Source organism: Adiantum capillus-veneris, chromosome 26 (genome assembly GCF_014529385.1).
Source record: "Adiantum capillus-veneris isolate H3 chromosome 26, ASM1452938v2, whole genome shotgun sequence".
Taxonomy (NCBI): Eukaryota; Viridiplantae; Streptophyta; class Polypodiopsida; order Polypodiales; family Pteridaceae; genus Adiantum; species Adiantum capillus-veneris.
Window position 1 is genome coordinate 97119553 of NC_140956.1, and position 25885 is coordinate 97145437.

Here is a 25885-nt window from a genome sequence, read left to right on the forward strand (position 1 = left end):
TTGTGCAAATTTTAGAGCTTTTTAGAGTCATTTTCTAGAGCAAATATACATGTTGTAAACAATGTCCAAAACCACCCAGCAAGTTTATACACAAAAGAAAAAAGGGATTATCGGGACAATAAATGTCACAAACCATAAATACATACATTTAACATAAAAAGTACTACAAAGTCAGCATTGTGTGATAAAAAACTTGAGAGCATACTAAATCACTAAATAAACGAAGGGCCAAAATGTGGTTGCCTATTTTTTATGTAGAAACTTAAGGGTTCATAGAATGGGGATTTCAATACAGGGTTGACTAAGTATAAAGGCAACATCCATCATAGTCAGTGCAGGTTGATGTATTACCATGCACTCCTTAGGTTGCAGGCCCAAGACATGCACATACACATAATACATGTGCTTACAAGCAATGAGTGACTTTTGATGTATCACCCATTTTTAGAAATTTGGACATGTACAGATTGGCTCGCCTTTCATATGAACATCATAATAGATTTTAGTGAGTATACAAAACACAACATGTTCCTTTGGAATCATAGGGACTTCCTCTAATAAGTTTGTAGCATCACTATAGGTGCCTCAATCCTTTTTTGTGCTTCTTTCAAAATACCATGTCTCCACTTTCTACTTGAATCACCTTCTTGCATAGTGAGGAACCCATGTTTACCTTGCAGTTTGGTGTGCTAATATCAGCCACTTGAAAAACTACCATTGTAAAACTATTGAGCTCTTCTATTGAGAACTTTGTCCCCCTTGCAATGGGCCAAATCAAAAGGGAAATCAGTACCTTCTTCACCTGCTTCCTTTGTGTGCTCCACATCATGATTGCAAAACCATAGCCATTGCGCTATGTTTTTGTATTTGTAGCATCATTCCGACCAAAATCATGGTGTGACCAAACCTATGACATGGCTATTAAGAGTGTTATCACAATTTTTCCTACCCACAATACCAAAACACTTCCTATTACAATGTGAATGGGCATTCTACACAAGGCCCACTGTTCATGTGGATCATCAGCTTCTCATCATAGATTGGAACATCAGCTTTCATGTGAAACATCAACTTCTCTACATAGATTTACTACTCTGCGTTGCATGTCAAATGATCATTTTCAGGCATGTAGTCTTTTTCAATCTCCTCTTCTTCACTATTGCTCGACTCCATGGTTTCAAATCTGATATGTTGTGGACAACCACAAACTTTGTATTATTTTGACTCCAGTACATATTCTAGATGATGAGAACTAATAACATTGCTTGTTTCTCTCTTCTTGTTTTGCACACTTTCCTTGTCACCATGTAGTGTGGGATACTCATACATTCAGGTGCTTGCAACAGATCCTTGCAACACCCTTGCAATGACAATTGGACTTGGAGTTTTCTATCTCTCGACTCTTGAGAGCATAGACCCAAGTGTGGGACCCGTGCCTATATAGCAACCTGTCAAGAATCCCAAACGCTTTGCACATTGTATATATGAGTTTAATACATTGCAGCTAACATATGTATTGTATAAAGAAATCTTTATTCTTCCCCCTTCACTATCCAACTAGCTAGCATGGATCCTCTCAGATAAGTTTATACTTGGAGTTTGTGTCAACTCCCATGGACTTTTATTAGCCTAATGTTTTTTCTTGGATCACAAAGAAAGAAAATATAAACTCACATTCTTGTTGATGTTTACCAATGCTCACTTTGTTGTTCCCACCATTTAAACAATCATTAAAGCACCTTAAGTTCTCTTTTGGGACATGAATCAATCACCAATCTGTAAGTGAGCAAATGTGGTGCGTGTGCGGAGAGTGAGAAGGGGAGAGAGAGAGAGTACACAGGATGTGGGTGGAGCTCCCAAATCTCACTGTGTGAGCACCATGTGAGAATCTGAGTGATATCTCCTTATTCTTTGTATGCATAAAGAATAAGGAGATAAGTGTGGGAAATCGAACACTAGCCGGCGGACATAATCAAAGCATGGTGAGGCACACCACCTTTACCTAACATTCTCCCACTAAAGGCTGTATGCTTATAAGTGGCGAGAAGACTAGCCTACAACTAGTATATACAAGAGGTGAGAGAAGATGTCTCTCAACCTATACCCACTGGCTCACTCTGTAACCGCTCTAGTGTAGATGCAACATGCATACTACTAGGGCTAGAGCCATGATGACACTCCTCATGAAGGTATCGAGTGACGACCTGCATGGCTCTACAATGCACAATGCCAGTGTCAGGCATCTCACGACGACTTACAACTCCCACTCCAAATGCACCAACTGCATAAGTAAGATCAGGTCTCGAGACCAAAAGGTCAGACATGAGAGACCCAAAAGCCGATGAAACATGCACTATGTGTGCCAACCTATCCCTGTCAGCAACCTCAGTGCCATATGCATCCTCATCTGGAACCACCTGACTGTGCATCGCCATGTCAGCATCGTATAGCAAAGGAATATGTGCTGAGAATGATTGCAAACCAAAAAATCAGCACCACTACAATCACACACAGCTGTCTGAAGGACATTGCCACCCTCAAAAGTATTAGATGCATCATAGAATAATGCATCGATTTCAGGCTCAACTGATGTCACCTCAACTGATGACTCACAAAGCTATGCATCCATAGAGATATCATTGTCTGCGTGAACATCACCACAAGACAAATGCACAACCTACTCTCCATGCAACACATCCACAAAAGAGACATTCCCTGTCTCTCGATCCAAACATGGCTGCAAATACATAGATACTACACCGTCTCGTATGTTAGAAATATGCAAAGGGTATACCAGACCACTCCTAGCACCTCTGGCTATCACCTGTGATCCCCTATGCATCTGGAAAGACTGCTCTCTAAGCAGTATACAATGTCCACTACTCTGCAAATTGACGCATTGAAATGACACTCTGACTGAGTCCTGGTACATAACGTACATCTCGTAGCGTAAGCAATGCACCGCTAGGTAAATACATGCATATATCTCCAGCACCCTCTATGCCATATGCTGAACCATCAGCAAACTTCACACAACCAACTCTCGTACTAGAGAAAGAGAAAAAAAAATCACGATGTGGCATCACATGAAAAACTGCATGCTCGTCTAGTAGAAAATGCATAGACAATGTGATCCCAAGACACAAAGTAGTCTGAAGGCAAGCTAGACTCAAAAATGACGTGCCCGTCACATGCATCTCTAGCATCTATCACACTAGCACCATGCATCTGCCTCTTTCGCTGCCTCATACGCCTGACGCAACGGCGTCGAATATGCCCCTTATGGCCACAATACCAACATGTCATTCACTGTGAACAAAAATCGCTTCTCATGGCCATTCCAAACAATGGCAAACTATGCTTGAGATCACCAAACTCTCCCACTTGAGAGAAAACCACTATCTCAAGCAGACAAAGTGAGCAAACTGTTAAGCTCACAAGCCTCTACAATAGGCAAACAAATTTGACAAAATTTTGGCAGAGTCTCCCTTATAACCGGAGCAAAAACTCAATAGTAAAATGCAAATGGAGACAACACAAAATTCCCAAATGGCCAAATCCCGGAATGTAGTCATCCGGAATCACCTCACAAAATCATACAAAGAGCAAGCATGCTCTAGTCGGAGTACCACTCAATGGAACATTGATAAAATCTGTCAACATGTTTGCATAAACAAGCTTCAATGGATGCGCATAAACAAGTTCTCAACTGCGAGCATCAGCCATGCATCCAAAATACTTAGCCATGATGGCTCCACATCTCCACATTTGTTCCCACATAGAGCATACATTAGCACAAAACCATGTGACAAGAAACTGCATACGGTTGTGCCTTTGTCCAAGAACCACATCCCAAATCAACACTTGTATACACAATTGCAAGTTAAATCAGCACCCAATGGAATCCACAATGTGACGTACATATCCCCAGATGCAATGTTCACAATGATTTGCAGTACACAAGCCCTTAACTGTCAAATCTTTTGTGTGTCAAAAAAATGCAAGTTGCTACAGAAAATTCAGAGATCATAATTTCAAAATTCTGATATCACCATTGCATTTGGAATATCAACAAACCCTGGGGTAGGCCCCTAGATCATATAGATCTGAGTCTGAATGTGCAGGATATGCCTAAAAAACATTGTTTTTGGTCCAAAAACTCAGCAAAAAATTGCTACTATTGCTAAAATTTCAGAGGTCAAATTCAGCTCAAATGGACATCACCATTGCGTCCAGAGCATGCCAAAACCCTAAGTTACACCCTGACTTTGCATAAATTGCATTCCGTATGCAAAAAACATTGTTTTGGAGCCCAAAAAATGACATGCGGAAATGAAAATCTGCATTCTTCCTACAAATATGATTGCAAAAAAAAAGCATACACACTTGCAATACACCCTCCTCTCAAGCTTGGGAATGTCCCTCAAGCTTCCATGAGCACAGATCTGGTAGTTGCTCACCGATCTCAAGCTTCCACCGAAAGCGAGCTCACCATAGCCGAAAGCTCACTTCTCTGTAGCACTCCATCGTTCGTGAAGCCAAAGCTCTAATACCAATTGTAAGTGCACAAATGTGGTTCGTTTGGGGAGGGTGAGAAGGGGAGAGAGAGAGAGTACACAGGATGTGGCTCCCAAATCTCACTGTGTGAGCACCATGTGAGAATCTGAGTGAGAGCTCCTTATTCTTTGTATGCATAAAGAATAAGGAGATAAGTGTGGGAAACCAGACACTGGCCAACGGACATAATCAAAGCACGGTGAGGCACACCGTCTTTACCTAACACAATCTTTGGTACACCTCACTTGAATTGTAGCCTCTTCTACAATTGTTGAGAGTTTTCATGCCTCACAAATACCAACGTGCTCATTTTGCTTTGGTGCAGGCACAAATTTTCTAGTGTACTTTTGCAAGCTCTACTCCCAATGGAAAAGAAAAGAGCGCTCTCTACCTTCCATAATATTGTGCGGGCCTCCATTGTACATTGTCTTTACTGCCAACCAATTTGTCTCAACCTCATTTGACATGAACCCTACAAATCCAGGTGGTTCTTGCCCACATTGAGCCATGATAGCATTCATACTTTCCCAAAACAATACTTGAGACTCCTAATCCTCCTCCTTTGCTTCACAAATTGTGATAACCTGCAATGCTTGCATGCTGGCCAAATATGATGCAAATGTTAGGACAAACCTTTTGGAGGATAAATATTTCATATTTCCCATCATGAAAAAACATACCCCGAATCATACACAAAACACAACATTGTTGCCCATCCATGTATCCGGATGTGTATGATCAAAGTGAACCCAAGCATTCCTCAAGTCACCCTACCTAGTTTATCTCATTCGTTTACTAGATCCACACCTGATGTAGGACCTTTTGTAGACATCTTGAAAAGGTAACATTTTTCTCCTCCATTGCCTTGTCCTAGGAATCTACTACCATGGAAAAAGGAAAACATACAGTTGTTTCATTGCAGCTGCAAAATATTTTCATATCCTTCTCCCATATGAACACCTTGCTTTGCATTTGATTATTAGACATTTAAATCTACAGGAAATATCCGTATTAATGTGAATGACATAAGATACCAAAGGCAAAAACATAAGACTCATGAATAGAAACTCTCTTATATTCAATTCATGCATACTCATTGTGTTTTGCACTAGTGGCATCATCTCCTCCAAAAAACCAAGAAAATATCTCTCAGTTGTGACTTCCTCACCTTTTCTTGTTAAAGATTCAAATTTTTTTTTCCAATCTACTGGCATTTGTAATTTGTTGCAGTCCACCTTTCTCAATTTTAAGAACTATGCTAACCAAGTTTTGCACTTTTGCTATATTGGCTCTTGAGGTTCCAGGTTGAACACTATGCTCATGATTTCCAATATGAAGGATAATTCAAGCCATACTCTCATTGAAAGGGAAACCATAGTAGATCATATCCTTGCATACATCAATGCATGCCACTAGTTTTTTGCAATAGTGATAGTAAATTCTTTATTTGCCTTCACCTACAGGATATCCCTTGCTCACATGCCTATGGAGTTGCAAGAGTTTCAATACTCTTTCAAGGTAGAAGATAGTGTGTGTGCACAATTGGCAGGGATTCTCACTTATAGGGTGCATGAAAAGGAGATTAAGGTGCCTGAAGTAAAGACCCTATCATTTCCACCACCAAAAAGTATTCCTAATGCTTTTACCTTGTTCTTTGATGGAGCTTTTCGTCGAGCCACAAGAAAAGCAGGGGGAGGGCTAGTGTTGCTCAACCCAAGTGGAGAGGTGGTCATGAAAGAGAAGTTCAATCTACCAAGTTCAGCTAGCAACAATGAAGCAGAATATGACACACTACTTCATGGTTTAAAAATATGCATTGGCCATGGTATACAACGTCTCATGGTAAAAGGGGATGCACTTCTCATTGTGAAGCAGATTTTAGGCATTTGGGCATGCAAAAATGAAAGACTAAGGGCCAAAGTTCATACCATCCGTAGGCTATTTAATCAATTTGAGAAGGTGCAATTATATCATATTCCTAGGAAACAAAATGAAGATGCTGATTTACTTGCACAACAAGCCATTGCATGTGTAAAGAAAGAAGTGCATGTCATCATGGTGGCGGCTGCTGTGAAGCAACCGAGGTACCAGGGATTGGAGTCATTGGCTCCCATCATTGGCTACATTTTGGAGGGTGAGTTTCCACCAGACTTCACAAAAGCTCAGAAGAGGAGACTCATGAAGAAGGCAAGCATGTATCTCTTCCTTGAAGGCTCCCTCTATCAAAGAGGGAAGGATAAAGTGTGCAAAAGAGTACCAACTATCGCGGAAATTCCAGCCATTCTAAAAGGTTTGCATGAAGAGGCATGTGGTGGTCATTTTTCCCAAGAATTAACTGTGAAGAAGATTTTGCTTGCGGGGTATGTTTGGCCAAGTCTGCATGTGGATGTCCAACATTGGTGTAAAAGTTGTCACAATTGTCAGGTAAATGGGAATAGAAGATTGATTTATGGTCCAAGACAAATCGTGCTTGCAAATGGACCCTTTGAAAAGTGGGGCATTGATGCTATGGGTCCTCTGCCTAGGACAAAAAATGGTAAACTCTACATTCTAGTGGCTGTAGACTATATGACTAGGTGGGTGGAAGCACAAAGTGTGGAAAAGGTAAATGAGAGGACAGTGAGAAAATTCGTCTACACTCAGATTTGTTGTAGATTTGGCACACGTTTGGAGATTGTTTATGATAATGGTCCAGGGTTTAGAAAGGGATTGCTCACAGAAGTCTGTGAAGAACTTCACATTCTACATTGTCACAGTACACCTTACTATCCCCAATCAAATGGTTTGGTAGAAAAAGCTAATGGTGTCATTGCAGGCATCATTAGAAAGATGGTGAAAAAACAAGACAAAGTTGTGGGATGACTTCTTGGATGGTGCCTTGTGGGCGTATCGAACCACATATAGGGAAGCCACGGAGTTCACACCATTTCACTTGGTCTATGGTCAAGAGGCTTTACAGCCAATTGAGCTAAACATTCCAACAATGCGACTTCATGGCAAATCAGCACAAGATGATCAAGAAGCATGGATGGATCGACTTCTTACCTTAGTTGAGCTTGAGTGGAAAAGAGAAGCAGCATACGAGTGCTATAAGAGGAAAGCCACACAGACAAAGGAAAAGCTTGACAAGAAACTGAAGGACAAAGGCATCAATGAAGGAGATCTTGTGCTAAGGTATGACAATCGACTCGATAATCGTTTTGATGCCAAATTTGAAACAAGATGGCAGGGGCCATACATAGTCAAGAAGGCTTTCAATTCAAGTCACTATCAACTTATGGACTTGAATGGGAAAGAGCACTCCAGGAAGGTAAACGGCTATCACTTGAAGCCTTACTTGAATCGCCTTCTACCAAAGGATCTACCAGAGCAAAATGCAACTATCTCATGTAAGTATTGTTCCATGAAGCATGAATGTAACTCCAGCCAAAATTCTAAGGGGCCAAACAATGAAGATCTCGTCAAGGACTCTGAAGCACTCTCTTTGGAAAAGATGCTCTATGATGGTACATGAATATACCATCATCCTAGGGGAGGGCTAATGACAGCCGTTTTTCGGCTCTCCATAATTGCCATAGTAAGTTACTCCACCCTACCAAATTCACCCAAACGCTATGGCTATCCCTACCATTTCACTGTACATAGGCGTGTGTGAGTTAGGGGGCTTTTCCCATATCTTCTTAAAAATCCTCAGCTAGCTAGTCACTGGGCTAGTTGAGCCAAAAAAATAAAAAAAATAAAAAAATAAAAGTATATTATGGCCTCTTTGTGTGTAAATATTTCATTGTATATATGGCCTAAATATAAGGATTTTTTATAATTATTTTGGTATTTTATTTAAATATTTCTACTTAGGTGTGTGTTTTATTAAACCTATGTACACCTTCTTTCATCCTCTTACACCATAATTATATTTTTTTGCCAATATGTACATACTCTAACCTCATATTTTTCATTTATACAAATCACTCCCACATTTTCACCCTCACCCTCGTGAAAACAAAAAATTGATTTCTACTCATTGGTTACGTTTATTATATTATTTACTTGCATACCTTTTCCTCTTTCACCCAAAATAATTCAAGGAGGGACCATATCATATGATTCCAATATCTTTCCATATCCATAACTCCTCCATATTTTTATTATTATTTTTACTCATTATTCTAACACCATGTGCTCATTGAGCTAAAGTCCATGAATAGTCCATACACTAGTCCCACCATGTATATAAATCTTTATTCACCAATAATCCTCCTCCATGCATGGATCAAGGGCAACTTGGATGCTTTGTATTATAATATGACCAAGGAGGGGCTCACTCTTGGATGCATTGTACAAATTCAACAAAGGAGGGGGCCACTAAAAGACTTTTGCGGGCATAAAAACAGGCTTTTTGGTGAGAATTTTGGCACCTATCTCCACTCCGAATTTGGAGCGGTGGTCAAAAGAGAAAATGTAGCCCACACTCTGAATAATCACCTCAAATGTTTTCATGATTTTTGGAGCTACCAGCGGTGAGCTATGATTTTTTGAGTGGACCCCAGTCTGCCCACTTTTCTCACAAGTAGCCCTTAGTCTTCTCTCACCCTTCCACACACCTACTCACTCTTACACATCCCTCCCTCTCCTTCCCTCACTCAAACCTGCAATTTCCATGGCTTCTCCCACCCTCTTCACCATTACCCTTCTCTCTCATCTCTATAGTTCTTTTATGAACCTCTACATACATACACCCTCTCCATGTCTCTCTCTATTGCTTCTATGTTACAATTTCATTTACCTCTCCTAAAAATATCTAAAATTCAGCATCTTAACCATGATAACTTTTGCAAATTGAGTATTTTTCATCAACAAATCCTCTTTTCATCGTGGTGGTCAACCGTGGCGGCGGCGTAAAGAAGCGAAGAAGAAGAAGAAGACCAGCGGTCATTTTTTCCACAATCTACACAAGGGTGAGTTCAAGCTTCTTCAAAGCTTCACCATCTCAATGATTCTCTTTTAATTCACCCCTCTTCCTTCATCAAATCAACTCATCCTACCCATTGTAAATGTATCACTAACAATTCTAGTGATTATTACCACTAACAACTAACTTCTCTTGTAAAAATGCACCCACAGTATCAACATATGGAGTAGGCAACCGCACAAGTAAACCAAATTCACTCACTCCCATGGAAGTTTCTCTCCTTTCACCACATCAATAATTCTCTTACTTGAGCCCACATCCATGTGACTCAAGAGAAAAGAGAGACCCCATTCTCATTTGAAATTCATAAAAATTCATAATCCTTGATCTTTCCTAATAAAATTGATTAGGCTTAATCCTAATCAAGGCTTCTAAAACCTATAAATAGAACCCATTCCTCCTTGTAAAAGACATCACTATACCATTGCACACTAGATTGAGCGTACCACACGCCAGTTCTATCTTGGTTGTAAAGAGAGAGTAGGCTTTCTATACACCATCACCTTGGTGCATAGAAAAGCTTGAGCTAGTTTGAGTGAGTGCGAGTAGAAGATATTATTCCTACCATTGTTGTATCTACCCCAACATCAATGAATTGGTAGTTTTGGGTGCAATTCATGTCCAAAGGCTCACGCTTCTCCTCCAATTTGGCTTGGCAAACTCATTCAGCTTCATAAGGTGACTTGTTTCATTGAAGGTTGTTGTTTTGTTGCTTGTGATTCATTGGCTATTGTTTGGCTACCATTGTAAGAGGGTGGATGGTGAGAGGGCTCCCATAACCCTAAGACAATGTGCTAGTGATGCTATAACCAAATCTTGTCACTTGATTCCACAAGCTCTAAGTTCCTTTTTGTGCAAAATATAAAGTTGAAGCTAAGTTGTACACCATCTCTCTCTCTCTCTCTCTCTCTCTCTCTCTCTCTCTCTCTCTCTCTCTCTCTCTCTCTCTCTCTCTCTCTCTCTCTCTCTCTCGTGTTTTAGTGTGTGAGAGTGTTCCATTGGTGTTAGGGTTAGTGTAAATTCCTTGCTTGTTTGTGGGTTGCTCTAACGATTCTCCTCTTTTGCGTCCTAGTTCGCTCTTAAACTAAGTGGTGCCCCTTGTGTAGTTGGGATTTGGCTGTGGGTTTGTTGTTTTGGTTTGTGTTGTGTTGTGCCCCAGCCCCATTGAGCAGCACGGGAGCCTTGAAGGGTGTCTAGAGGTTGCTCTTCTTGTTGCCTGCCCCGGACCGCCTCACCAGCACCTTGACTCAAGATATCTCCATGCATTTGCAAGCACCCTCCATCCACAAGATGTCGAGTCTGTCTGTAAAGGCACTTTTTGATTGTAGTACTTGAAAGATTCTATATTGTAATCCTTATTTGTGGTACTCAGGTGACCAACAATAAGTTTGGCAGCACTACAAGAAGACATTGAATCAAAAAGATACTAATAGAAAACAATGGGCCATCATCAAGCATAGATTATGCTTCATAGTTACAGTTTACTTTTCCCATGGATACTTGACAATGAATTCATAAATATAATATCTTTCTCCAAAAGATTGAAGATAATAAGACTCCAATGTCCTCTACAAAATAAAAAACAATTAGCTAAGAATATCACAAAATGTTAAAAATAACATGTAAGGAGTTAAGAATTACCCTTCAACATAGGGGTATAGTATGTAATTGCAGGTCATCATGTTAAAATCATCAAAAAAACTTGAAAGGGTTCCTTGCTTGTTAAAAAGGCACTGCGTCACTAGAGGGTCAAGTATGGCAATTTGCATAGCTAGAGCCTTTGGAAGACCCCTCATAAGACACCTGGAAAAGGAAACACATGCCCCAATGAGCCCCTTGTGCCTGTCTGCCTTGCACATGCACTAATAATTAGCAAAGCAACACATACCTGAGACAGATATAGAGCACAGTGTCACCAAGCTCAATGTTGGGATTTACAAGCATACTTGTGTCTTGAGGGAATATGTCCAAATATGCCTCAGTATCTCCAAACAAGGAGACATCCACCACCATTTGGCCTGTGACTTTTTCATAAAGAAGAGAGTTGGATGCTCTTAAAATTTCAGCTTGCTCTTGAAGGATAGCATCCTCTGATATCATGTCTTGCTCCCTCTCAACTTCCTTTCCTGCTTTGATATCCTGGGCCTTTCTTGTCTCGTACTCATGTGTAACATCCTCAATGACAACCCCAGAATATTTTGTATGGGATGCTAAGAGTATGGGAAGCGGTAGAAGGTGCGCCCACATGCCCAACACATCCGGGTCGCGTCGTTTGAGAAGAAGCTTGGCTTGGCTTAGTGGACGGTTGACGCCCAACACGGAAGAATCCAAAGTGCGGATGACTCGAGGTGCGGGTAGTTGAGGACGATACGACGTGAATGTGGAGTATGAGAGAAAGCAAAGAATGAGCACGTGACAAGGCTTTATAAACATAAGACCGTCCGTACGACGACTGTTGTGCGCATGCCACATGGCACGTATGCATGCTTGACACGTGTCACTAACGGTCATATTTCGGATCTTATATAAAGCTTGGTCTCGAATGTTATTAATGTTGCACGTTCGCTTGTCGCATACGACACGAGTAATTATTCATTTTTGTGTACTAATCCTCTCGTCCCGCACGATCTCATCCGTTGTAATTGCACATCGGTGGTCCCTCCCCTATCGCGTCTTTCGGGGTTCTTGTTTGCTTTGGTGTGGCTTTGTCCCGCACGACGTGCAGGGAAGCAGTTCCAAATTTTGGGTCCAGCGCGTATCGCGTGGTTCGGTGTTGTTGTCCGTTTTGGTGTGGCTTTGTCCCGCACGACGCGTAGGGAGGTAGTTCCAAATCTTGGGTCCAACGCGTATCGCGTGGTTCGGGGTTGTTGTTCGTTTTGCTGTGGCTTTTTCTCACACAACACGCAAGGAGAAAGTTCCAAAGCTTGGGTCCAACGCGTATCACGTGGTTCGGGTTTGTCATTGGCACTACTACATTTGCAAACGTTGGGCGTATTTCCGTACCTTGTACCTAGCTTCACCTGTCGACTTTTCCTCTACCATGATTGAAGGCCGGGAGGAGATTTTGGAGGAGAGTCCAAGTGAGAAACTATTGGTGGCTGTGATGGATGGTGGTGACATGGAAGTGTACACCAAAGCATATGAAATATTCAACCCTGTGTTTGATCTTGCAGCTTTGTTAGACCATTTTAAAGACTTCTTGGCAGAAGAATTCAAAGAGTTTGAAGAGGCAGTTGAAGGCAAGTGTTTGGTTTTAGATGGGAAGGCTTATTGTCATCTAACCGAATACACTACAAACTCAATTGATAAGAGCAAAGTAACAAGGAGGTTTGGAAGATTTTCTAAGAAGACTTCCTTTGTTTGTCCACCTACCATTTCTTGTCAATTACATTTAAAACCTTGTAACCTTGTTCCAAAAGAAGTTGCTTTTCTTTTCTTTTTGTTCCTTAAAGTTGACATGCAAGGCAAAGCTGATGAAGTAAAAAGATACAGATGAGGCAACAAATAAAAATGTTTCCACAGTTTTGCAGCTTGAGAAAAGTGAAATTCTAGAAGAGGAGGAAGTTGATGTTGCAGCTGAGGAGGAGGAGAGTGCAAATTTTGATGTTGGCTCAATTTAGAGCTAGTACTGTCATTGATGAGCAAACAGATGAGGTAGAGGTATCTGAAGCTTCCCTTACTATTCCAAACCTTCCCTACTTCTTTATCAATGGGAAAGAGTATATCCCTCTCCATCATATCCAGTGTTTGCTTAATATGAGGGAGGACTACTATATTGCAACCATTTCTGAAGCTTCTGAGGTGGCCAAAGATTTTATTGACACAGAAGAAGAGTCAAAAGAGGAGTTTTTGGCACTTGATCTTCATACATCCAATAAAGATTTTTTGCCTACTCCTGATGCACTTGCTCTATGCATGAGAAGAGTGGAAGAGGAAAAACCTTCCCTCAAAGATGAGGATTTTGAGAAGAGGCTTTTTGAGCTTGGCATCCAATCTTTTGGCAAAGACTTAAGCTGAAAAAAATTGGAAAGGAAGTTGATATAAGAGAGATGACCGGATCATGCAATCTCCTTCAAGAAAAAGTCATTGCCGAAGATGAATTGCAAAAGGTGATCTCCCTACTGAAATCTTTCTTTTTTTTCAAGTTAGTTTTAATTACTCATTGTCTTGTTTTGCAGATTGAACTCCTTGATAAAGACAATTTTCTTCAAAGAGCTAAAGGCTTGAGAGGGAAAGCAATAGAGGGCTCTTCAAGAAGGGATGCCTCCTCTCTCATGCACTACATGCCTACATTGGATAGTGCCACCTTCTATGCTTTCCACATGCAGTATTCTAAAGACCGTGAGTTGCCAATGTTTGCACTGAAGATATTGTCACGGTTTTTAGGGTACACTCCCCTTCAAATAAATGCAAACAAGATCATGCTACTTGAGAGAGAAGCAGCACTTCGAATGTTTGGATATGCTGCAGGATTCAACGCCTCAAGAGCAGGATACTTTCTTTGCTACTCTAGCTATGCAGCAGTAGCTGAGGAGACAAATGTCAACCTTCTTGGGGGCTATAAAAGAAGAAAGTTTTTGAGATATAGGGGTGACATGCCTAGAGATTAAAAAAAAATCAAAAACTGATGTAAATTTGACAATTTTTTGCACCAAAATATCTTTTTTGAATTTGGATCTCTTTAGAAAGATTCAGTACAAAGTTTCAAAGTGAAGCATTAATCTCAGATCTGTGGTTGAGCAGCATGGTTGTTTGATCTCATCCGTTGTAATTGCCTCCTATAGAACCAATTGAATAATTCCTTTAGTGCATTGCTCCTTCTTTGTCCACCTCCCTTTCTCGTACATTTGAAAAAAAAAGTCCTCGCTTGATAGTGAGATTTTTCCATTCCCTGAGTATTCCATGTTGCAAGGGGTCCTTGTTTTGCAAAATATGGTCCATGCAGGTACAGAATATGCTAAAAATAAAAAAAAGTTAGTTGAACTCAATAGGATGCAAAGTAAAATACTATCCAGACTTTAGAAAGTAATTGAATACTCACCAAGTAATATGTGATGTCTTTTGCTCCCCAAGCATCTGTAATAGCAGTTATTAAAAGCTTTATTGTCTTTTTAAAGTCATCTGCATAAGTAGAAGAGCTAACTTGTTGTCTCAAAACTTTCAAAACATTGTCGAGCTTCTTCCACACTTGCATGCGTTTGTTGGCTACATCTGGTCTACTTTTGACATTGGTTGTTATAACACGAAGATCCTTCCAGTAGCTCCACATAGCATCAACTTGTTTGTTGTCATGGTTACTCAAAAATATTCTGCTTTTACTCCACCCATTGAAACATCTTGCAAAACATCACCGATTTCTTTTGAAAGAGTGGGATCTTTTTTTAGATGCACTTGACCACCATGAAAACCCATTTGAGAGAGCAAAAACTCGCATTTTTCTATGCACTCGTCTACAAGTTTAGTTGGCTTAATAGAATATGCATAGTCAAGATGGAGTCAAAGCAATTTGTCCAAGATTCTAATCTCTGCATGCATTGTGCATATATGTACATTTTTTAAATCTATTGTTAGAATTGGATCCCAAATCATAGAAGACGATGGGTAGTCGATGACGTTAACACTATTCCTCGATGGTGCTTTTCCAACCTCGTGTTCTGCAAGCCATCCTTTTGTTCCAGTGCTTGCTATGAAATATAGACATGGATACTTGGTATTGGAACCTCCACATACACCAAACATGCACTTTAATGCTTTTAGGTCGGCACTCAAGTGCCATTCTACAAAAAAGTCACCCATGCCATCTACACAGAGTTTTTCACCTGCATTTTGGTCCTGTATAACAGAAGGGATATCGGTCTGCAAAAACAGCCATTTCAATGTATCGTGATTTTCTACTGGTATTTGAGCTGCTCCGATCCACCAAAGTTCCATTTCTGATTGAGTTTTGTGGTATGGGGAATCAAGCTTACCTTGGCTATAGTCCAATGCTCTATTCATAAGGGATATGGATACTCTTTCCATTTTTTGACATTTTTGAATTTGAGCTTCATCCAATTTCAGAACAAATATAAGTTTTCCTTCACAATCTACTTCTTGCATATTATAGTATCTCACCATAGCAGATTGAACATTTTTTATACTCATCTAAATGTTATTAAAAACATTATACTCAAAAGAAGATTTTTTTTCTGTTTTTCATATGGCATCGTTCCTTCTATATGATAGTACTCTCCAAAATGTTCGGGTATTTCTTCCTTTAATAGAGTCCTAACTTTCCCAACATTATGAGGCCTAGGCAACCCAAAAGCTTTAATCTTGTAATACTTTAAAACCTGAAACCAGGTTTTAGAGATGGCCCTGTAACCCCTTCTACTCACCCCCACTATGTCACAAACTTCTTGCATTTGAGAAGGTTGGACCAGTAAACCCATATCTTTCAGTAAACTTTGAAATACCAATTTTTTTTGAGTTTGATTTTCAGGAAGTTTCAAAAGTTTAAGAATATCACTTTTGTTCATTACCTCATTCAAAAATCTCACCCTTTCTTGGCCATTGGACATATCAAATCCTAAAAGACTAGTCACATGTTCTCTAGTAATCTTTAATCTTTTTTTTCTTTGTCCAGAACCTTCTATTAAGTTTACTACATCTCTCATTCGTTTTACTCGTGCTCTTAATCCTATTGGAGTTTCTTTTAAAGTCCGAAGTTGGTGATTTTCTTGTTTTAGAGATGCTATCTGGTTTTCAAGTTCTAAAATTCTTGTTGCATTTGAAAACAAAACAGTTTTGAGATATTGAATGTACTGTGTATGATCAATGTGTAAATGAGATAACCTAGAACTATATCCTAGTAAGCCATCAACCCCATCACCAACAAATCTCATCAAATCATGAGGTGTGTGAAAAGATGGATACCTTCCAGTGCTAGGATCTGGTGGATACAAGCTCCCATCTGTCCATATATCAATGTGTTTCTTTCCCTCGTTGTGCGAAGTTTTTGTGCTTCATTTGCAGTTGTAACTGGTCTTTGACAGACACTCCACGTAGTAGCATATTCCTGGCTTAGCTTAATGTTCAAGTGAAACTTGCGGTTATCACTAATGAAAGATGTATTAGTCATTGTATGTAATGAAGGACCAGAAAGTATAATGGAAATAACGTAGCAACTGAAAAAGGTGCATCAGAGAAGAAGAGATAAAGCTCGCGAAAGGTGAGAGAAAAAAGAGAGATTCAAAAGTGGAAACAACTATTTGCCGCCAAGTGAAGTAAATGAAAACAAATTTCGAGGTGAGCCACAAAGGCATGTGAAGAAAACGATATCTTTTTGAATATTTAGAGATATGTACCCAGATACGCTTTGGATTGCGTAGATATGCTTTAAATGACCAAAATGGACAAATTTGGAGCCGTTTTGACCACAAACGGCTCTGCTAATTAGTAATTTAACCAATTCCTTACACAGCCCTTTTTGAGTCGTTTTTGGCCCTAATGGATTGCTACTGTTAGAGTTGTTTTGCCTAAGGCAGAACAAGCTCGTTGGGATGTTAAGGATGCGCAGGCTCATGCATTGCAATGAAGCGCACCATTGTTCCTCACATCCGTTTAGCGAAATCTGCAAAACTGGCTTGGGATATCTTGGCTGGTCTTTATGCAAGTCGCAATGAGGCTAAAATTTCTTTGCTGCGTTGTCGTGCTGTGACACGTACATAGTGGGAACGCATGCTACAAGAGTTATCTTGTAATTTTTTAGATACATAATTATCTTTCCTATAATGTACATATGCATATTTAAGTATAATAATAAGCCTTCTATCTCATCCTATTATTTTTTTCAAGGGTAACATATCCTTACTTTACCATCAGAAAATACTATGAGAAAAGCATCAATAGCTCCGCCTCTTTAACTTGGGGCAAAAAGCATTGATTCTTTATTTCTACTATTTCATCATCATCTCACACCCTAGCTAGATCCTATATCTAGGGTAAACTCCAATATATATATATTCTATGTATTTTTTATACTTTTTTTATATTTCTTTTTAAATAGCTACTAGGAGGGAATTAAATCCTAGTGGGACACTAGGTGGCATGATTTCAAAGATACACTTATTTTAATGCATTATTGCAAGCATGATTACAAAAATTTGTCAAGGAGCAATGTCATGCTTTCATATGGCATGAGGTGTCCTTTGGAATTCTATGAAAGTCTAGGCTAAGGAGACCACATGAAGACTTTTGTTGCCATAAATGGACCCTATTTTGATGAATTTTTAACACAAGGTTTCAATCCGAATTGGAAAACGATTTTAAAATGAAAATCGTAGCTAATGAGCTGAAGTTTCTGCCCATATTTTTACTCTTTTATTTGGAGCCACGGTTGAGGAGATATGATCAAAATACTGGACCCCAGTCTGCCCACATCATGCAGGGACAGCTGATTTCCAACTTTTCCAATTCCTGTTCACACTGGCTCCTCTCTTCTTGTGTAAACCCTTGTGGGTTCCCTTCACCTATATAAGGGGACCTCTTCTTCCTTGGAAAGAACTCAAGCATTCAAGCCATTGATGAGAGGAATTCTCAAGGGAGTGAGTAGTAATGCCTAATTGTACTTAGCCATTAACATAAGCCCAAGCCTACACTTTCTCCTAGAGGGAGACTAGCCATTCTTGCAACAAGATAACCTTGGAAGATCAACTCTAATCAAAGAAGGTCTTGCACTTGGTGTATCAATCAAAGTGGAATTATCCACTCTTCTTCTCTCTCCCATCAATAATGGTGCCGAAGGGTTTCAAGTAAGATGTGTTCTACATTGATGTTTTCTTGATTTCTTGTTATTTTCATTTTCATCTCTAATCCAACATATATATATGTATCTAATCTCATCTCCTTAACCAAATCTATCTCTCTCACTTTTAGTAATTCATCCTCTCTACAAATTTTAGGTTCTCTTTCCTACAGGTACATCTCTCCCCGCAGTATCCTTATTGCCTACGGGCAAGAATAGGGCTTGGGAGGGAAACTTCTCATCCCTTCACTTCTCTCATATCTACATTTCTCACATACTATCCTAGATGAATAACCCACATGATGATCATTTCTATCGCTTTCACTCTGTACAATCTATTAGAATTAACGTATGGATTAGCCGTAAAATACACTTTCAACAACGTATAGTGTTTCTCTTTGGCCCTGAAAGGCTCAATGAAATACTTCTATCACCGGATCCCATCATACTACCTCTCATAGACTATAATTTTTCTTTTGATGTAAGCGCAGTTATCTTTCTATGAACTAAGAGGATTTGTACACACAATTAATCCCAATCACTAGACAAAATATATATATTATGGTAAGCACAAAACTACAATTCCAAAGAACAATTCGTAGCCTATTTGGTCAGCCAAGATTGAATGCCATTAACTCATCCATTAACCCTTTCATATTACCCATGATACGATATGACCATAGCCTTGATGTTTTCATCTTCGTATTGTTTTGAGATTCTCTTTTGCGTTCTTTCTTTGTGTGTGTGAATGCAAGAGAGAAAGAGTGAGTCTTCTTTGATTGCACTTCTTTCCAAACCCTAGTTTTCATGGCATCTATGGTTTAACTCCTTCATATAGTTTTTGTTGAGTTCTCTCACAAACTCTCACAGCCATAAGCCCGGTGCTTTCCTGGCAAGACCGCAAATTTCTCGACGTATTTTTGGTGAACCCGACGTGAACAAGCCAGGGTGAGAGTACATAAAGATGGTTAGCAAAGTGGAGCAGCTATATGCTGAAATGAAAGAGCTTGAAGACAGATGCAAATGGCTTGAAGAAGAAGACCGGATTCAAAAAGCGATTGAAAGCGCTATGCAATCCGTATATAATGAGCTTAATATATTCGAAGGCTATGATCCAGAAGGATATCTTGAGTGCTATGTGACAGAGATGAGGCTTCAAGCAATTCCAGAAGCTCGGATGATTTCAGCATTTGTTGAACTTGTGAGTGATGATTTCAAGCACCAAGTTCAAGACTATGCAAATGTATATGCAAGCAACTGGGGTGAGTTTTCTATAGCTATAACACAGGTATGCTTGGAACATCAAGACCAAGAGATGGAGTAGAGTGGAAGTGGATGTGACCAGCTAGAGTTGTGTCTCCTATAAGCCATGCAAGTGTCAACACATCCATACAGGCTAATTTAGAAGCAGTAATAGATGCATATCTTTTGCAAGATGCAAATTTATTGTATGCAGATGAAGCAGACATAGTGGAAGCTATTTATGCACGTTTGGGTCTTGTAACCTTCGTATCTCAAGATAATGACTCTCATGATGCTATCCAAGCGCTTGAAATGGCTCAAAGCGACTTAGAGGATGATGCAAACTCGTCGGCTATGATAGATGATTTGGACGCTCCTTTTTATTCGTTTCAAGATGCACATGAGTGTATATACAAGGATGAGGATGCTATGGTTTTGACAGAGGATGTGAAGGGAAAACAGGTGGAAGACGGCTATATTAGTGATGTGCTACAATCTACTTTTGAGCAGATCCAGGAACTTTTACCAAGTTTAGAAGAGCCGGATACCTATGCTGAAGACATATACCTGGATGAAGAAGGCATTATCAATGCTTTCCTATGCGAGTTTGATGCATGTGGTACTAACCAAATGGATATGCCTAGCTGCAAAAGTGCTAATTTAGAGGGGGTGACTGAAAATATCTTCCTTTGTGAGTATAGCTCTGCTAGTAGCATTGCGGATTGTGAAGTACCTCAGCTAGACGAGGTGGAAGAAGAGGAGTACATTGACAGAGTAATATGTATGTCTTGTATATATGGAGTAGCAGATGTGATGCAGATGACTCATGAAATTGTTCCTTATTTAGAGCTAGATGCAGCAAGCTTTCACAATTCCATGGTAGAGGAAGGAATGACAGATGTAGATTCTCTGCATGAGGATTGGGGTTCTGCAGATGAAGCTATGAATCTTCAAGATTCACAAATCAAAGATAGAAAAGTGTTTGGTTATGCTATACAGGTTGAAGTGACATTAGAGAATAGAGTAGAAGAGCAAGAAACCTCTTTGGATATGGTCTGTGATTGGGGTGATATTTCTTATCTGTGTGAAGATGCAAATAAAGATGCTTGCCATAAAGTGCCTACTATACAGGGTTCTAAGAAATTCGGTTGCCTGCAGGTATGCAAACAACATCTGAGGCATAAAAGGGATTTAGGTCTTGTGTCACAGGGTATAAATTGCAAGCAGGTTTGTGAGCATCTATCTGCTATGGATAGAAAGGGTATACATGGTGATTCCTTGAAGCAAGAAGAGGATGCTAGCTCTATGCTGACACTAGAGTCATGTAATGAAGAAGGGTTCTCCCTAGATGAGTGGAGACATGATTCAGTTGAAGATAATTTAGCGATGAGTCAAAAAGGAAGAAGGGGTGAAGATATTGTGTCAGAGACTAACTCCAAGGAGGTTTTTGAGCAGTCGGTTACAAGTGACCGGGAGCATACCTACCAGGATGATTTGGAAAGGGAATTAGACACCATATTTGAGGTATGCAAAGTTTTATGCTATAAAGCTAGAGAGGTATTTGGTAAAAGGTGAGAGAATTGATGAGAGGTTTACCATGCACATTTCTGAGGTTTCTCTCGATGTTGAGAAAGGCTATCAAGAGGATTCTTTTGAGAATGAAGATGCAGATTCAGACTTCTATGCGAAAGAGGTACATATGGATTTACAGGTTGGTCAGAAGGTTGAAGTTCAGTTTCAAAAATCTTTCAAGTATATTACAGGAAGCCTGGAAGTGTTTTTTGAAGAGGAGGATGAGGAACTTATGTCTCTACGTCATGAAGATTTTGCGCATAATGGAGATTTGTTACAGATGTTTTGGAGATAGATGTATATAACAATTCCTTCTGATCCGAGAGCAATTAAAAGATGCGGATAATCTCAATTCTTAGTACAATACAAGTTTTTGAGATACCCATATGATCCTGGAGGAGGTCATGGGATGACAGGGGATACAATTGCTTTCACAAGTTACCATGAGGTTGGCACATGCCGGAGGATGTGCAGGTTTAGAGGGGGTGGATGTCGTGCTGTGACACGTACATAGTGGGAACGCATGCTACAAGAGTTATCTTGTAATTTTTTAGATACATAATTATCTTTCCTATAATGTACATATGCATATTTAAGTATAATAATAAGCCTCCTATCTCATCCTATTATTTTTCTCAAGGGTAACATATCCTTACTTTACCATCAGAAAATACTATGAGAAAAGCATCAATAGCTCCGCCTCTTTAACTTGGGGCAAAAAGCATTGATTCTTTATTTCTACTATTTCATTATCATCTCACACCCTAGCTAGATCCTATATCTAGGGTAAACTCCAATATATGTATATTCTATGTATTTTTTATACTTTTCTTATATTTCTTTTTAAATAGCTACTAGGAGGGAATCAAATCCTAGTGGGACACTAGGTGGCATGATTTCAAAGATACACTTATTTTAATGCATTATTGCAAGCATGATTACAAAACTTTGTCAAGGAGCAATGTCATGCTTTCATATGGCATGAGGTGTCCTTTGGAATTAAATGAAATTCTAGGCTAAGGAGACCACATGAAGACTTTTGTTGCCATAAATGGATCCTATTTTGATGAATTTTTTACACAAGTTTCCAATCCAAATTGGAAAACGATTTTAAACTGAGAATCGTAGCTAATGAGCTGAAGTTTCTGCTCATATTTTTACTTTTTTATTTGAAGCCACGGTTGAGGAGATATGATCAAAATACTGGACCCCAGTCTGCCCACATCATGCAGGGACAGCTGATTTCTAACTTTTCCAATTCCTGTTCACACTGGCTCCTCTCTTCTTGTGTAAACCCTTGTGGGTTCCCTTCACGTATAAAAGGGGACCTCTTCTTCCTTGGAAAGAACTCAAGCATTCAAGCCATTGATGAGAGGAATTCTCAAGGGAGTGAGTAGTAATGCCTAATTGTACTTAGCCATTAACATAAGCCCAAGCCTACACTTTCTCCTAGAGGGAGACTAGCCATTCTTGCAACAAGCTAACCTTGGAAGATCAACTCTAATCAAAGAAGGTCTTGCACTTGGTGTATCAATCAAAGTGGAATTATCCACTCTTCTTCTCTCTCCCATCAATAATGGTGCCGAAGGGTTTCAAGTAAGATGTGTTCTACATTGATGTTTTCTTGATTTCTTGTTATTTTCATTTTCATCTCTAATCCAACATATATATATGTATCTAATCTCATCTCCTTAACCAAATCTATCTCTCTCACTCTTAGTAATTCATCCTCTCTACAAATTTTAGGTTCTCTTTCCTACAGGTACATCTCTCCCCGCAGTATCCTTATTGCCTACGGGCAAGAATAGGGCTTGGGATGGAAACTTCTCATCCCTTCACTTCTCTCATATCTACATTTCTCACATACTATCCTAGATGAATAACCCACATGATGATCATTTCTATCGCTTTCACTCTGTAAAATCTATTAGAATTAACGTATGGATTAGCCGTAAAATACACTTTCAACAACATATAGTGTTTCTCTTTGGCCCTGAAAGGCTCAATGAAATACTTCTATCACCGGATCCCATCATACTACCTCTCATAGACTATAATTTTTCTTTTGATGTAAGCGTAGTTATCTTGCTATGAACCAAGAGGGTTTGTACACACAATTAATCCCAATCACTAGACAAAATATATATATTATGGTAAGCACAAAACTAAAATTCCAAAGAACAATTCGTAGCCTATTTGGTCAGCCAAGATTGAATGCCATTAACTCATCCATTAACCCTTTCATATTACCCATGATACGATATGACCATAGCCTTGATGTTTTCATCTTCGTATTGTTTTGAGATTCTCTTTTGCGTTCTTTCTTTGTGTGTGTGAATGCAAGAGAGAAAGAGTGAGTCTTCTTTGATTGCACTTCTTTCCAAACCCTAGTCTTCATGGCATCTATGGTTTAACTCCTTCATATAGTTTTTGTTGAGTTCTCTCACAAACTCTCACAGCCATAAGCCCGGTGCTTTCCTGGCAAGACCGCAAATTTCTCGACAGCGTAAAGAGCTGGAGTCGAAGATTATGCATGAGGAAGATGATATGGACACTTTCCTTGCTAGTGTCAAGGATATCAATGAGCAGCTTATTTCTGCAGGTGAAGTCATTTCAGACAGTTCTCTTGTGCAGACTGCTCTTGATGCCTTACCAAATTCTTACTAGACTTTTGCTAGTACTTGGAGACTTATGACCCAAGGAAATCCAGAAGTTGTCAAGTTTGATGCATGTAGACGGCTGGATAGTCACTATGTGGGAACGTCTTCTTAGAAGATAGGCAACGAATTACTTAGTAATTACTACAGTAAACCCGAAGTGTACAAATAGGGCCCATTACATTGTTATCGGGTTGGAAATTGTTATCACTTGGGTTAGCGCTTTGGCTATAATTGTACTTGAGCATCATTGGCAGTATTGTCGACTGTACTTTCTCTTTGTAATCATATTCGCTGTAATCTTGATCTGTAATCCCAATCATGGCATATATTTCAGTTATACTTACTTCTCGTCCAGTCTTCTGAATCCGAATCTGAATCTGAACCTTATTTCCAGTACAGTATTCACATTTCAGTATTCACATTTCAGTCTAGTTTCTAATTTCTGTCCAGTCTGCTGTCTGAAATCTTCCCACACTATAGCTGAAATCTTTGAACATTGGAATTAGCTGTCTCAAGAGATCAGCTCCAATTCCATTTTGGCGATCATGGTGGCTCGAGCTGAAGCTTGTTGACTAAAAGACTCTTCTCCCAGTTGAAGTTTTCAGCAATGGCACCAAAATCCAATCGTGTCCGAAAATCTACCATTCGTGTGGACCCCATTACTGAGGAGTCAGGAATAGAGTCTGACCCCAAGCAAGAGAAAATGATTGACAGTGAGGCTCAGGAGGATCATAGTCAATAGGATGATGAGGTGCAGGACTCACATCACTGCAGTCATTCTTGACGCCGACGGGCAGAACGGGAAGCACGAAAGGCAAAGAGTTCCAAGAGTTCTTAGTCTCGCCAAAGAGATGAGCATACCAAGGGCAATAAGGGAAGTCACCGTACTTCTAGCAGACAAAACAGGGAAGACACTGATACTGAGACCGAGACAAAGATTGATTGGGATGCTGACACTAACAATTTCAAGAAGGCTCCCAAGCATCATTCTGAAGCCAAGAAGAGAAGTGGTGGGATCAGTAGTAATCGAAATGGTTACACAGATTCTCTGAAGATTTCCTTTCCAACATTCAAAGGGGGGAAAAAGGATGATCCAGATGTTCACATACAAGCTTTCGAGCAGTATGCTGAACTGAAAAACATTGATGAAGATGATTGGGGGGAATATTTTCCACAAACCTTGAAGGAGGCAGCGAGGAAATGGTATTACCATTACCCTGCATGCGAGTTGAGATCATATAACAAATTACTTAAGGCCTTCAGGTTGGAATATTCCGACAATCGAGGGGACGAGGATATTCTCTGTGAATTAGATAAGATCAAACAGAGGAATTTGTCAGTCCGAAGCTATGTGGAAAAGATAAAAGAGCTAACCAGGCAGTTGCAAGAACCGCCGTCTGAGAAGAGATTGAGGGCATGGTTTCTGAATGGGTTTAGAAGCAAGAAGCTTAGGGAACAAGAAGTACCAGCCCCTACAAAAAAATTCAATGATCTGGTCCAAAGAGCATTAAAGTTGGAGCAGCAGGCTAAGAAGGAGAAGAGCCACAAGAAGCGAAGAACCAGTTAGCAGTAGCTCTACTACTACTGAAACTTCTAATTCCAGTGAAATGTCCAGTAGCTCCAAGAGCAAATCCAATGAACGAACAAAGGAGAAATCAAAGAAGGGATCATGGACTAAGAAAATTGAAGAGATGGCTAGGCAGATTGCAGAAATTAGCCACACAAGACAGCCGGTCTGAAAGATGGAGACTTGGTATTCAAGATGCAAATCCAAGGACCACATCTCCACTGAATGTCCACAATGTACCTATACTGCAAGGCCTTTGGTCACCTATGGAATAATTGTCGCATCAGAATTCACCATTTTAAGAAAGGAAAGGATCTTTCAGTGGTTGCCTACACTGAACCAGTGAAGGTAGAACTAATCAAAGTAGCTCAAGAGGAGAGACTAGGTACCAGTGGTACTGGTCAAGGACGTGGAAGATACCAACCAGGAATGGGCAGAGGAAGAGGAAGAGGAAACTTCCAGAACAGGAGCATGAATTGCTATACTTGTGGGAAGTATGGTCATTTTGCATCCCAATGTCCAGATGCACCGGT